The 15,594-nt window shown below is 43.0% G+C and overlaps 1 long non-coding RNA gene across 1 annotated transcript; it reads right to left on the bottom strand.

The window, feature by feature from the left end:
* Positions 1-1,567: 1,567 nt before the first annotated feature.
* LOC125486961 lies at positions 1,568-14,702 on the bottom strand. The gene is made up of 3 exons (XR_007265530.1): positions 13,929-14,702; positions 6,998-7,133; positions 1,568-2,305 (listed from the first exon to the last, which is right to left on the bottom strand). It is a non-coding gene; the product is annotated as an uncharacterized LOC125486961 (long non-coding RNA).
* Between the last annotated feature and the right edge of the window lie 892 nt (positions 14,703-15,594).

Below are 15,594 nucleotides of genomic sequence, written 5' to 3'. Positions count from 1 at the left end.
ACATACGCATAATTGCCCATCTTCAAATACAAAATAGTACTCTTGAACCCCCACTTCTCTCACTTAGTATGTAAAGTTTAATTATATTGTGGTTGCTACTACCCAGGGCACTTTCACTATCTGGTCAGTAAATAATCATATCTCATTGGTCAAAACCAGGTCTAGTATAGCCAGCTCTCTGGTTGGTGCCATAATATGCTGGTTGAAGAAATTGTCCTGAAAACATTCATTGAATTCTTCCTCTGGACGTTTATTTCCCTTTTTTTTTCAGTCTATATATAGGTTAAAATCCCCCTTAATAATTGCTGGACTCTTTTGACAGACTCCCATTATTTCTTCCACAGTACCCTATCTGACCATATCCTTAATGTTAGGAGATCTGTACACAAGTTCCATAAGTAGCCTCTTGACTTTAACGTTCATTATTTCCACCCAAACTACTTTGATATCCTGGTTTCTTGAATTAAGGCCATTCCTCTTTATTGTGCTAATATCATCCTTCACTAACAGAGCCACTTCTCCTCTCTTATTTGACTACCTGTCCTTCTTAAATGACACATACCCTTCAATATTCAGGTACCAATGTTGGTCAACCATAACTGAGATGTGGCCGCAGGACACCATGTCATACTCATTTATGTCAATTTGTACTACTAACTCAACTATTTCAAAGCTTCATGTGTTCAAATACAATACCTTAGCTTTTGGCCTTTTAGTACTTTTGTGATCTCTTGTGGTATCTGTTGATTTTTTTAGATCTGCATTTTCCATTCCTATCATTTTCTGTTTATCATTTCCCACATTATTGCCTTCCTCTATTGCAATTTCCTTGCTCCTTGATTCATCACACCTTCCCAAAGGACCTTGCCCACAGTATTTACTTGAAAACCTGTTTGACTTCCCTAGTTATGCAATTTGCAAGAACATCAACTCCTGTACAGTTCAGGTATAGACCATCTCAGGAAAACTGTGTTCAGTTCTGGTCTCCCTGCTATAGGAAAGATGTCATGAAACTTGAAACGGTTCAGAAAAGATTTAAAAGGATATTGCCGGGATTGGAGGGTTTGGCCCATAGGGAGAGGCTGTTATTGGCTGGGGCTGTTTTCCCCAGAGCGTCAAAGACTGAAGAAGTTTATAAAATCATGAGGGATAGGGTAATTAGCCAAGACCTTTTCCGCAGGATAGGAGATTCCCAAACTAGAGGGCATAGGTTTAAGTTGAAAGGGGAAAGATTGAAAAGGGACCTCAATGGCCATGTTTTCAGGCAGAAGGTTGTACGTATATAGAATGAGCTGCCAGAGGAGGTGGTGGAGACTGGTACAATTACAATGTTTAAAAGGCACCTGGATGGGTACAGGAATAGGAAGAGTTCAGAGGGATATGGGCCAAATGTTGGCAGTTGGGACTAGATTAATTTAGGATATCTGGTCGGTATGGACAAGTTAGACTGAAGGGTCTGTTTCCGTGCTGTACATCTCTACAACTCTACAGACTCCACTTTCCCCAGTGTTGGTGTCAGTCTTCCATGCACCAGAACCCACTTCTCCTGCACCAGTTTTTCAGCCACTCATTCATCTCTCCAACCTTGTGTACCAAATGCCAAATTGCAAGTCGTTCAGGTAATAATCAGAGATCATTACCTTCGAGGTTTGGCTTTCTAGCTCGTCAGACTGGACATGTAGGCCGTTTTTCTTAGTTCTACCTATGGCATTGTAGTCCCCTCCTGCTGCAGCTTCTCCTTCAGCCAATAGATATTCCAAACACAGCCATCTGCACTCACGATCTTTGCTGCACAGAAATGAAAGCTCAGCAAGGATCTCCATAGGTCTGGGGATACAGGACAGGAAGAGAAGAAACAAACAGAAGCTCAATTGTAGACAGGGACCTACGGGATAGAATGAGCTGTCAACTGCAGGAACCCGGGGACCTTCCTGCCTGTGATGTTTTTCCACAGGCGGCAGGTGGCGCTACATGATAGCGTTGGAGATTAATCGGTCAGTGGTTGTCAGACTGCGCTCAGTGGAGTCTTTCCGGCGGGACACCAAATCGTTTCACTGTAGGGTCAGGGAGTCCTTCCAAAGTGACAGCAAATCATTGCAAGACAGAATGCTGCCTGTCCTGAGTGTTTTGATCATTTTCTGTTCATATCAATATCTTGCTTTTGACATCATGTTAAAGCTTTCGGTTTTTGCCATGGTTCATTAAAGTAACATCTTTGCACAATCACATCCAGTTCAGTTTGTCGGTCTTATGTAAATCAGCTTATTGCCCAGAATGTCACACATGCTGGTACTCTGAAATAAAACTGAGAGGGAAGGAAAATTGTGTGTTAATCCAGATTTTAGTTCACATTGAAACTGATTATTTAAACATCTATATGGGGTGAGACTGCTGCAAAGACTAATTTGACAAACTGTCGTGAATACGATGAACTGATCGGTTGTGTATGTCACAAACAGGTAATGGTTAACCACAGATAAACAATCCAGTTATTTTACACCACAATATTATTGGAGTCACAATTATCATTTTATCTCTGGTTTATTGGTCTGTCTTATCACTTTATACGTGAGTGAAACCATCTTAAAATCACAACCTCTATTATTCAAATTATTATTAAAACATACAGTACAAGAATCCGTTCCGACTTATAACTCCAATGCAACATTTAAAACTATTGTGTTGGAAGTGTTGCATGATCATGAAACCACTTGAAATGGGATGCTTCAATAAAAATAGTCAGACAACCAGAGGAATGGAGGTTGTGGTCATCAAATCTCCATTAATATCTTAACTGAATTCAACGAACTGAATCATGAACTCAACGCATCTTTGGTTTTTAAAACCAAGAGAACTGTAGATGCTGTAAATCAGAAGCAAAAACAGAAATCACTGGTAAAGCTCAGCAGGTCTGGCAGCATCAGTGGAGAGAAATCAGCATTAAAGTTTTGGGTGGAGTGACTCTTCGTCAGAACTGAGGAAAAGTCCCCAACCCAAAACGTTAACCCACATTTTTTTGTTTTATTTGGTATTACCCCACACTCTGTATTCCATTCATTCCAAATTCACCTGACTTATGTTATGAGTCTCTGGACAGATTAAATGTACTGATGATTGCCTAGAAATGTTACTATAATTCACTCTGATACAGCACTCAGTGCAAATTTGGTCAGGTCCTGATGTGAGCAGAGGTAACATCCTCCTGTTTCACTTATCTGTCCATCTGTCAAATCCACCTGTGTCCTTCTGTAACTTAAAACCTCACTGTCAAACAGCTGACCAATCTTCATGCTATCCACAACTTGTGTAACTTGCCCCCACATTCTCATCTACAATGTGTATATATATCACAAACAACCAAGGGACCAAGCACTGATGGTTGTAACCTCTGGACACCAGGCTTCTGTCATATAACTAGTCTTCTATCATCACACTCTGTCTCCTGTCACTAAGCCAATTTTCATTCCAACATGTCAAGCTACCCTGGATCCCATGTGCTTTTAGCTTCTGTATCAGTCTCCTATGTGAAACCTTGTCAAAGGCCTTACTAAATCCATATAAACTACACAAATGCACTGGCATCATCAACACAATTGGTCACCTCCTTGAAAAATTCAGAAAGATTTGTTTGGCATGTCCTCCTTCTGATAAAGCCATGCTGACTACCCACAATCAAACCTTGCCTGTCTAAATGGCAATTATATTTTTTCCTTCAGAAATATCTCCACAGGTTTTGAACTACTGATGTTAGATTCAGTGGCCAACTGAGTACTTCTTGCTCATTCACTTAACAAATCTACGTCCCCCTGTAGACACTGTGTCATCCTCAGCAACTGCCTTCCCACCTATTTTTGTGTCATGTGCAAACGTGGCTACAGTACATTCACTATTCTCATCCATGCCATTAATGTGTATTGTAAATAAATTTGGTACCAGCACCAGTCCCTGTGGCACACAACTAGTTACAGATCACCATTCTGAAAATGCTGTCTCTCCTCAATTCTCAGTCTTCTATTATTTAGCAAATCCTCTAACCATGCTGATACACTGCCTCCAAAACTATGGGTTTATTTAGTAGCCTAATGTATGGTACCCTGTCAAACATCACCTTGTAAATCCAAGAATATTGCCTCGTCTGCTTCACCTTTATCTATCCTGTTTGTGTCCGCCTCAACGAATTTTGTCAGGCAAGATTATCCTTTCATGATACCACAATGATGTTATTAGTATTTTTGAATGTTCTGACATTATCAAGGACGTAATAAACTAACAATTTTGGAATAACTGATGTCATGGTAACTGGTGTCATGGGCATATTTGGCTGTTTTTGTCCCCTTCCTGTTTTAAATAAAGGCGTTACACTGGCAATTTGTTTATCCTCCAGGGTTTTTCTAGAATCTAAGAATTTGTGGAAGATTACTATCAGTGCTCTTCAGAGAATTGGTGCAGACACTATGGGCCCAATGGGCATCTTGCCAAGATCATCCCTACACATCCACCTCTGACCTTCAAACAACCACTAAACCTTAAACAGACCATCATTCACGGCAAACTAGCCAGCCTTCAAGAATAGATCAACCACACAACCCTGCCATGGCAACCTCTGCAAGGCATGTCAGATCATCGACATGTGTACTACCATCACACATGGGAACACTACCCACCACGTACATGGCAGATACTCATATGACTCAGCCAATAATATCTATCTAATACTCTGCAGGCAAGGATGCCCCGAGGCATGGAATATTGGCGAAAATGTGCAGACTCTATGACAATTGATGAATGGACACTGCACAAAAATTGCCAGATAGGAATGTTTCCTCCCAGTCGAGGAACAATCCAGCGCTCAAGGACGCTCAAAGCAAGTGTTGTAAACTTGGAGCTCAGCTATCTGCTCTGAACTCATCTCGCTTTGTTTTTTTTTTAAAAAATTGGAACAAGAGAAGCAGCGTGAAGGGGTGGGGTCACACTCCCATAAAAGCAGGATTTTAGTCCTAGCTTTCAGCAGTTGCTACAGCCTTCTAACTGGATGTGGAAGCTGTTATTCCTCTTTCTGCTATAGTTAAATGCTAGGGTTCTCTTCCTGCTCCCGGAATTGCATTTTAATACCATCAATTTTACTGAATTTGCCTTTGCCAAGGTTGTGTTTGTGGGATGTTACTTTGTTGGAACATTTGCTGTTTAGTGGTTAAGTAACCTATTATTCTCTTAAGTTTTTCAATAGAGTTAGGTTATTCCATTTCTGCTTTCTATTGTCTATTTTTACACTATAGTTAACATACAAGGAGTGTTTTGTTTCAAGTCTAGTAGTTTGACAAACTGAATTGCATCCAGAACACAACACCTTACACTTGCCTTTAAGAACATGAAAAAAATCAGAGTGTGGGCTATTTTCTCAATATATTTTGAGGGGGTTTGGGTTTGGTCCATAACAAGATGATTTCAGTTATTGTCTTTGTTCCACAGGCTCTGTTTACAATACAACAACTGCACAAGTGATTTTATTTTTATCTGTTGTAGTGTGTGATGTTTTAGTAACTAATCTGTTATCATGACATGTTTCTAATCTTTGCCTTTGCATTTTGCTGTGTTATAAAACCAAGATTAAATTTCACTTTCAACATCATTTGCTTAAACACAAAAACTGCTGAAAGCTTGACTATTTCTGAAATACTCTAACAAAGTGGAATTTGTCACTTCAACTGTTTAATTATTACAGGATTAGTACTGAAGATAAAACCCCCTCAGTAGCAGAATTCTTCCTTAATATCAGAAAGTTCAAAGGTCCTTTACATTACACAGCATGGAGAGAAATGTTAGATGCCATTCACCCAGACAAAACCCATTAATTTTCAGATGGATTGTGATAATCTCATTGAAGTGTTCACGGTTCAAAACAGTAGAGAGGTAAACTTCCAATGATTGAACATAGTCATACATTATCCAGCAATATGGAGATATTCAAATTTTCATCATGGATGATGATAACACAGCTGGGACGAAGTGAGGCTCATATATCGACTGATCCCATTGATCAAGCAGTGAAATCACTGACTTCTCCATGTATTAAACACAATTCAATTGAATGGTCGGGTTTCCAATCTACACAGTTCCCCACATATTTGGAATGGAGTGTGGCAACGTGCCGCGCATCTCGAGGAAGATGACACATAGTCTGCCATTATTTCTGGGTAAACGGACGGAAGCTGTTGAGGTGGTACAGGCAGGAATATGGATGGCAGGAGAGAAGAAAAATGAGGGAGCAATGAGAAGCAGTGAGACTGATAAACTCACTTCCTAGTCACTGATAAATAATCACAAAAGAGAGTAGGAAAAAAATACACCTTTGAGTTAAATGCTGCCTAAGTGCCTACATCGTGGCAAAGAGCTTCTGAACCAGTGAAGTGTTTTTGAGAACTATTCCCGCTGTAATGTCAGAAATAAGCAAACCAACTTGTGTACACCATGGTCAGAGAAACAGGGTTGTCAAGGTGATGAAGTCACATGCTTCAAATACGTTAATTGTTGGATCAATGATGGGCAGGGCACCAAGTTAACAAATATCGTATACTGTTGCTGATGGGATTCCCAGTGGACCCTATGAGACACAAGAACGTAAAAATAACAGAAACAACAAGGAGCAGCGGTAGGCTTTTCAGTACCTTTAGACTGTTCTGCAATTCATCAGACTGTAGCCACAATGATCTGTCCACCACCTACTCCCACCATGTAACCCCATGATACTCAAGGATATGGAACAAGTGCAATTGGTATTAGTGCACATCTAGTGGTGTTATGTTGGTGCAGACTCAATGGTTTGAATAGTATTTTCTCCACTGCGTGAATATATGAATCTATGACTACTTGCACCAGTAGTCAAACCATTCTACATTCTTTTGTTGTGAATGGGGCTTGTACAATTCATGAACCATTCAATGGAAGATCATTGAGACCCCAGTACATCAAGTCTCCAGTTTATAAAATAAAGTTTTACCTTCTGTTTAAAGAAGAAATATTCAATATTTGCTCTGCCCCGCATTCTTTCTTCCTCCCAATCCTTCTCCCCTACAAAATTCCGAACTCCCTTTCTTTATCCCTAATAATTCCACAGCCCACATCCTCTGCATTCTCTGTAAGAAACCAAAAAGCAAATTTTATTTTCACTACAGTGCAGAAGGAAGCCACTTGGCCCTTCAAGTCTGCAGCAACCCTGCAAAGACCTCCAACCTTTCACAAATTTTCCCTCTCCCCTTCCTTCTCATTATCTCAACACACTCCCTTTCCTATTTTCACTCCAGCACATCTTGCACAATCCCTCCCTATGAATACACTCTCACATATTTCTCTCATCTGTCCAATTCATTCACTCTCTTTTCCCCCCTTCCCACTTAATTGCCTGCTCTCCCTATCCTTCTGTTATCTCGCTTTCTCCTGTGCCTTTCTCTGGTGGCCTGATTTCATTCCCCTCCACCTCACCAATTAACACTTCTTGCTCCTCTAGCCTCTTGCATTCTTGTCTATAGAATCTCATTCCCCATTTATTTCCCTCTGCTTTCTACACTCTCCGACTATCTCACACTCCTGATTCTCCCTTCTACCATTCTCCCATCCTCCTCCCCTTTCTGTTGCTGCCTCCCTTCAGGGTGGCCAACTCTGATGAATATAACTAAGGGATATTTCCTTGTGAAGGACAATAGTGAAACTGTGTGAGCGGGGAGTAAGTGTGGGAAGACCTGCAAACAATGGGAGAGGGAGCAAAAGTGCGACAATGGTTGAGGGGGACATAGCCACAAGACCACCCGTGGTCCTGATGCTGCCTCCTGCCAGCTCCTGAGGCCAGGAACCTGCTACACCCAAGCACAGAGACAGGCCCCATCTACACCCCAGCAATCAGGGACAAACCCACATCCTGGGAAGGTCTGAACCAGCACCAAGAACTAAATCCCAAATTACAGGACACCCCCAACACAGTTGATGTTCCCTCATACCTCCTCCCAAAAACTACGTAACACCTCGATCTTCTGACCTCCCCCTTGCCCTGCCACTCCATTGTTCAACGCTGCGTGTCATCCTCTCATCTTGTCTTAAACTCTCCTCCTCACTTTCTCCCCAATCTCTCCACTCATCGTACTCACTCTTGCTTCCCTCTCACCCATGTCTCTCCTTCTCTGTCCCCACACTCGCACTTCCATGCCTTTCTCTCTCTCTCCTGCGCTTCAATCTCCACTCCCTCTCAATCCTTCATTTCCACATCCCATCATTCATTCACCTTTCCGAACCTTCATCCCTTACTCTCCCTCTGCTTTACATTCCACTCTCCCTCACTCTTCCTCTGTCTCAGTCACCCCTTCTCCTCTTTCTCCACACTCACCCCACCCCCACCCACTCTCTAATCTCTCCTCCTTTATCTCCACTTGACTCTCCAATCCTGCTACATCTTCTATTAACTTTATTCTCTGGCCCATTTCTTCATTACTCCCCCTCTTGCTCATTCACAAACCCATCCCCTGTTTCACTCTCCAATTCTCCCCCTCTCCATCATTCCTAAAACTCTGTTTCTGCTGCCCTTGTATTCCACTTGTTGCATTCTAACATGAGATAGTATTATTCAAAAAGGGAGCAAGGAATAAACTAAAAACTTACAGACCTCAGTGGTGCGGAAATTATTGGAAGCATTTCTGAGGGACAGAATTAATCTGCATTTGAAGAGACAGGGATTAATCAAGAACAGTCAACATGGTTTTGTTAAGGGGAGTCATGCCTGACCAACTTTACTGAACTTTGCAAAGACATGACTACGTTTTTAGATGAAGCCAATACTTTTAATGTTATTGACTTAGACTGCAGCAAAGCTTTTGATAAGGTGCCCTATAGGAGTCAGCTAGCCCCCACCTTAAATCTATGACCCCGGCCATTGAGCCCTCCATCTAGGGGAATATTTCTTTCTATCTACCCTATTTATGCCCTTCGTAATTTTATGCATTTCAATCATGCTCCCTATCAATCCCCTCGGTCTGAAGAAGAAAAAGAGACTATCCAGTCTCTCTTCATTGCTAAAACACTCCAGCCCAGGCAACATCTTGGTAAATCTCCTCTGCAACCTCTCTAGTGCAAACACATCCCACCTATATTGTGGATTCCAGAACTGCACATAATAACCTAGCTGTGGCCTAGCCAACTTTTCACACGCTTCCAGCATCACCTCTCTGCTCTTAAACTTTATGCTTAAGCTAATAAAGGCAACTATACAATATGCTTTCTTAATCACATTATCTACCAGTCTGAAACTTGAAACTTGGACATGCACACCAAGGTCTCTCTGATACTCAGTGCTTCCCAAGGTCCTACTGTTCTCTATGTATTCTCTTGCTATAAAGACAGGATGGATACACTTTTTTTTTCCTTTAAAGCAGAGGAGATTGATAGGACCAGGCCGAGTAAACACCTCAGGATTCAGCTCCAAGTCCCTCTCCCAAAACTGCAGGGGTCCTAACTCAGCCAACTGGTTTGCTAACACAGTGAACCCATCATTAAATGACTATTCCAGGACATGGAATGTTTTCTCAACCAAAGTATCCTCTTCTTTCCTGAACATTGAGAAGAAATTTCTTCACCCAGAACTCATTGCCATAGTCGGCTGTGGAGACCAAATCATTGAGTATATTTAAGACAGAAATAAGTAGGTTTGTAATTGGTAAGGGGAATCAAGGGTTACATGGAGAAGGCAAAAGAACGGAGCTGAGAGACACATCAGCCACGACTAATTGGTGGAACAGACTCAATGGGCCAAATGGCCTAATTTTGCTCCTATATCTTATGGTTTTAAGAAGGTAGATATATTTCTTGTAGATATCAAGGGATATGGGAAAGGGCAGGATGAGAGTATTGAGCTTGATGATCATCCATGATAGATTCTCCAGCATCAGCAGTTCCTACTGAGTTCATTCCAGACCCCTGTCACTTTCTAGGTGAATTGATTTTTCTCAAGTCTCAACTAAACCTCCTGCTTTCACTATAAAAGTGTGCTCTCTTATTATTGAGCCTTCAGCTAAGGGGAGCAGCTGTTTTCTCTCTGCCCTGTCCATGCACATCCTAATTTATATGACTTGATCAGGTCGCCGTTCAACCTCTCTGCTCCGCAAAAACCAGAGCCTTTTCAGCCTCTCTTCATTTCTAAGATGCTCTATGCCAGGCAACATTCCCCATTCAGCAGGCCTAGTGGCATTAATTCAGTGACACAAGTAATGTTCTGGGCACCCAGTTTCAAATCCCAACATAAAAAATGGTGGAATTTGAATTCAATTAAAAAACATTTGGAATGAAGAGTATAATGATGACCATGAATCCATTGTCAATTGTCAGAAAAAAACCATCTGGTTCATTGATGTCTTTTAGGGAAGGAAACAGCCATCCTTACCCAGTCTGGCATACATGTCTCAGACCCATAGGAATGTGGTTGACTCTTAACTGTCTCTGGGCAATTAGGGATGGGCAATAAATGCTGGCTTAGCCAACAACACCCTCATCCTATGAATAAATAAAAGTATTTCCCCCTCTTCCCTTCACACTCCTAGTCACTCATTCTCTCACCTATTCTTTATCTCTCTCCCTGTTTCGCTAAATCTCCCTTGCACATCTTCATTCACCATTTCCACTCTCCCAATCCTGCTTTCATTCCATCACTTTGTGGACAATCTCTCCCCTCTCACATACTTCTCACCCCTTCACCTTTTCGCTCACTCCTTCTGTTTCACTCTCGCTTCCGCTCAATCTCCTCCCATATCAACCCTTCTGCTCTCCTCTCCTCCATTTCTCACTTCTACCCCCTCACTCTTTGTGCTTCCAACTTCCCTCTCCTTTCAATGCTCTCTCTCTGTCTGTCTCCCACTCTTGCCCCCTTTCAGCAATTCTCCCATTCCCTCCCCTTCTTTCTGCTGTCTTCCCGCAGAGTGACCAACTCTGGTTGAAAGGACAAAGGACATTTCCACAAGGGGGGGCAATGGTGAAACTATGTGAGCTGGGTGTAGATGAACCTGTGAGAATTGGGAAGAAGTAGAAGAATGAGAATGGATGAGGGGGCACAGTCCTGATGCTGCTGCCTATCAGCTCCAGCCACCAGACTTTTGAGGGCAGGAATGTGCTGCACCTGAGCACAGAGATGGGCCCCGTCAACGCACCAGCAATCAGAGACAAAACACATCGTAGGGCGGTCTGGACCTCTCTAATGAAGAAATTCTAAAATTTGCTGCAGTCCCAGAAAATTCTGCATGATTAGTTCCCCTCACACTTCCTCCCCAAAATCCGCATACTCTTCAACCTCCCCACGTCCCAATGCATGCCTATCTCTATCACTCACCACTATTACTCATCCTCAATCACATTTTGAACTCTCCTCCCCGTCTCTCGCCACCTTCACAACCTTCCAAATCTCCCGAATCATCTACTCACTCTTGCTTCTCCCACAGTCGTGTCTCTCAGTCTCTGTTCCTCTCTCATTCTCTCCTACTCTTCACACTCCCCTTCCCCTCAATTCCTCATTCCTCTGTTTCACCACTCCCCCTTACCCTCACCCTCCCTCTCCTTCACTTATCCCTCCATCTCACTGTTTAGATTTTCCTCCCATCACTGTCTCTCCAACTGACTCTCCAATGTTCCTACAACTTCCCTCCACATTAATTTGCAATCCCATTTATCCTTACTCATACTCTCAGCCATTCACACAATCCTATTCCCTCTGCTTCATTCCCAATCATCCACTTCCCATCACTTCTCCAAACACTTTGATTCCTCTGCCCTTGTTGTACTCCTCTTATTGTGTCATGTTATAGATTCTGATAGGTCTGTACCTTTAAGACAGTTACATGACACCACAAATGTGGCATTTCAGTCCAAGAGTACCTGCCTCATGTGCAGTCACTCTCATTGTAATGGAGCTAGTTTAGTATCTTCAGCCAGTCATCTCTACGTATGTAATGTACAGTAACATCAGTAAACACAGAACATAGATGATGTGTGTAAGTCTGTGATAGCACTGCCTTGTGGACACTTTTTCAAAATACACTTCAAGACATCTGTCTCACAACCTAATTCTTTTTGGTATATGTTATACAGGGTTACATATACAAAAAGACAAACAGGACTATGGTGTCAGCAAGTGGGCACCAAAAGCTGGTCATGACAGCTAGTTACTAGCAATGAGTGGACCACTATGCCCACGTTACTTTTGTGCCAGACAAGAATGAATAACTGTTTCCAGTACTCGCGCTCATTAAAAGTTCACACAGCCAAACCATCTTCATCCCTTTAAGTAACGTTCTCCAGCTTTCCAAAGTGAGCTCACTCCTCATACTAGATTAGTTTCCATTATTTATTTTCAATATGAATTTCATTTTATAAACCCACTTTAACTTATCCTGTAAATGATTTCCAAATGTTTTGTTTTTTATGACAGACGCTTGCATTTTCTACATGGCTGATGTTAGGATCAGCCATTGTCTTACCAAATAGTGGAGCAGGCTTAACATCCCAAAATTTTACATTTGTTCTTATTTCCTACATTCATATGAGAGTGCTTTTGTGTCCCATAAATTTTACCAGCACTTCTTTTTTAAAACTCATACTATGATTCATCAGTCCCTACTTCCCACAAAACCTTTGCTTACCTAGCATTTCCCAGAAGTTTGAGTTTTTGTTTGTTATAAATACAGTCTTAAAGTATTTGTTCAATTGTTCTGTCATCTCCTTATTCATCGTTTCAGGCTTTCAAAGGCCTACATCTGTTTTTGCTAACTTTTTTTTTGAAACTGTCATACAGAACACCTCCAGTTCACTATCAACTTCTGTATATTACTCTCTGTACACCTTCCTCTTCCTCACAATCCCTCCCCATCCCTGTCCCTTGTATTTCACTCTCTCTCCTCCTCCCCCTTTGTCTTTCCATTCTACCCTCCACGTTACTCTTCAATATAGCTCATTGCCACCCACCAAAACACTGATCCCTCACTTCATCGAACTCTACCCCTCCTGATCACTCTTCTCTCAAAATCAGCTCCCTCTTCACTCCTGTTCACTGTCCATTCCAGCTGAACTTCCCCAACATATCACTCTCCCTCAAGTTCATTCTCCTATCACCCTCTTCCTCACATCAATACTCACTCAACCCTTACCACCCTTGCACTCACTCTCCTGTCCTCCCAGATCCCACAGCAATGTCCATGCCCACTCATTCCCCCTCCTACTCACCATTTACTTCATCCCTCACATTGTCCAGCCCCCAATCTTCCCTCACACTTGATTCCTTCCAAATCATTGTTCAAGTACCTTCTCCATATCATTCTACCTCTCCTAAACACTTTGTTCACCCACACTCTTAAAATCTACTGCCCCAGCACTGATCCCCTGCCTTCACTCCTTGTTTCCTTTCCCCACCCCATTCTCCCTGCATGCCCCTTTCTCCAATTGTTCACTTTCCTATTCCAACCAACACTGTCCCCATCCTTTACCAATCCTCCATCGCACTACCTATCTCACCCTCATATACTCTCCCTCTCTCCTGCTACCTCACACCCCATCCACCTCTCTCTTCTCAAAGCTTTTTACTCCCTGTCTGAAACGACACTCGTTCAACCACCAAATTAACCCCCCCTCACTCACTCTCCAGCTAATCTTTCCATTCTGATTGCTATTCCCTGAAACTCATTCTCCACTCAACCCCTGCCTGTTACCTGCACATTCACCTCTGTGCTTCTGTCTTGCTCTCCACCACCCATTCTGCACCAACCACTTTCCACCCTTCCTTCTTGCTAAATGCAAGATGGCAGCAGTGTAGGGCTCCTGAAGTGGATCTTGTCCACTCGAACTGCTTTTCTATTCTTCTTTTTCTCTTTTCTTGTTTTTTTTTTCTATCTAATGCTTTCTGTACTTACATTCTGAGTGCAGATGGTGTCAGCAGCAGATCTTGAGTGCGGACCTTGAGCATTCATAAAACTGGAGCCATGAGGCAGCATCTGGGATTCAGTGTTGGCCCTTATGGCTGCAGCAGCTAGCAGCAATTGGCAACGAAGGATGGTGACAGTGACAGTCAGCGATGAGAGGGCAGCAGCAAAGGATTGCAGCAGCGGTGGTCGCCTGTGAGTGATGGTTGTCAGCAATGAGGCATCAGCTAGGCTTGGAGTGCCAGGTGAGTCTTAGCCCAGTGTGGGGGAGAGCCAGCCCTCTTGGGGAAGCCCAAGTTGAAGTATCTGCAGGCCCGTGGCTCAAGAAAGGACTGTAGTGTTTGATATTGCAACTTTCTTTTTCTACTTTTTATGCTAAGAAGACTGTGGTGCTAAACTTTTTTTAAAACTTCTTTCTTTCTTTCTCTATTTCTCCAATTAAGACTTTGTGCCTTAGATGGCCCCGTATGTGGCCACGCTATACACCTTTCACTGCACTCTTGTAACCCTGTACTTGAGCACACGTCACAATAAAACTTGAATCTAAATCTTCCTATTCTTTTTCCCCTCACAATCTGCTCTCCCAACCCCCTTCCACATTACGTTCCTCTCCTTCCCTTGCTCACAACTAATGCCTTCCACACCACCCTCCCCCGGCGATCCCCTCCATTTCCAACCCTGACCCAATGGCAACACTCTCCTATGCCTCTCTCCTCCTCCAGTCTCCTCCGCGACCGTACTATCACTCTCTCCCACTCTTTCCTCCTCAAAATTGTCCCCCCCCCCCCTCCCTGCCTGTCTCTCTCTCTCTCTCTAAATAGCTTGCTGTTAATTTAACTTTCCACCTCACACAGACGGTGTTATTTGATCTCTCTCCCAGCTCCAGCCTCTCTGACTCTGGATCCGAACACAGCGAATCCCCGGCTCATCCTGTCTGAGGACCGGACCCGTGTGAGACTCGGAGACACAGAACAGCCGCTCCCTGACTCCCTGGAGAGATTTGATCCCTGGCATCAGACGGATTCATTTCAGGGAGACATTTTTGGGATATGGGGTGGAGGAAGATGACCTGGTGGAGTCTGGGAATGGTCTAAGAATCTGTGAAGAGAAAAGAGAGCAGTTCCCGAACCCGGATCTGTTTACCGGAAGAGGTTACTTTGCCGCCACCTTTCCCCGAGTGTGAATCCCTGGAAGATCGGGGTTTTCGTGGACTATGAGGGTGGACAGGTGTCATTTTACAATGCAGACAACATGTCCAATCTCCACACTTTCAATGAGAGGATCTTTACCTTCTGCCATTTGGGATAAACTCCGCCCCGCTGACAATCTGCAGGGTTAAAGGACACTGACAGATCCATCCCATAATTTCATCCATTTCCCACCCCGCCTCCCTGCCTCCTGTTCGCTGTGAACTGATGGCGGTCAGTCTCAGTCACAGGTGGGGAGAGGGGCCCTGCTAACATTCAGGAAATGGGATTCTTCAACAAGCGTATAATCAGAGAACCAAAACGGAATGAAATCCAAGAATCTCATAAACCTAATACATTTTTCCTTTTACCCAATACTACTCAAAATTTGCATTTGTACGCCATGCATTACAAATTCAGGGCAGATTTTAATTTACAACCGACCTTGACATTATTTCAAAATCTACATG

This window comes from Rhincodon typus, chromosome 35, assembly GCF_021869965.1.
Source record: "Rhincodon typus isolate 14 chromosome 35, sRhiTyp1.1, whole genome shotgun sequence".
Taxonomy (NCBI): Eukaryota; Metazoa; Chordata; class Chondrichthyes; order Orectolobiformes; family Rhincodontidae; genus Rhincodon; species Rhincodon typus.
This window is presented reverse-complemented; position numbering and strand designations above follow the sequence as displayed.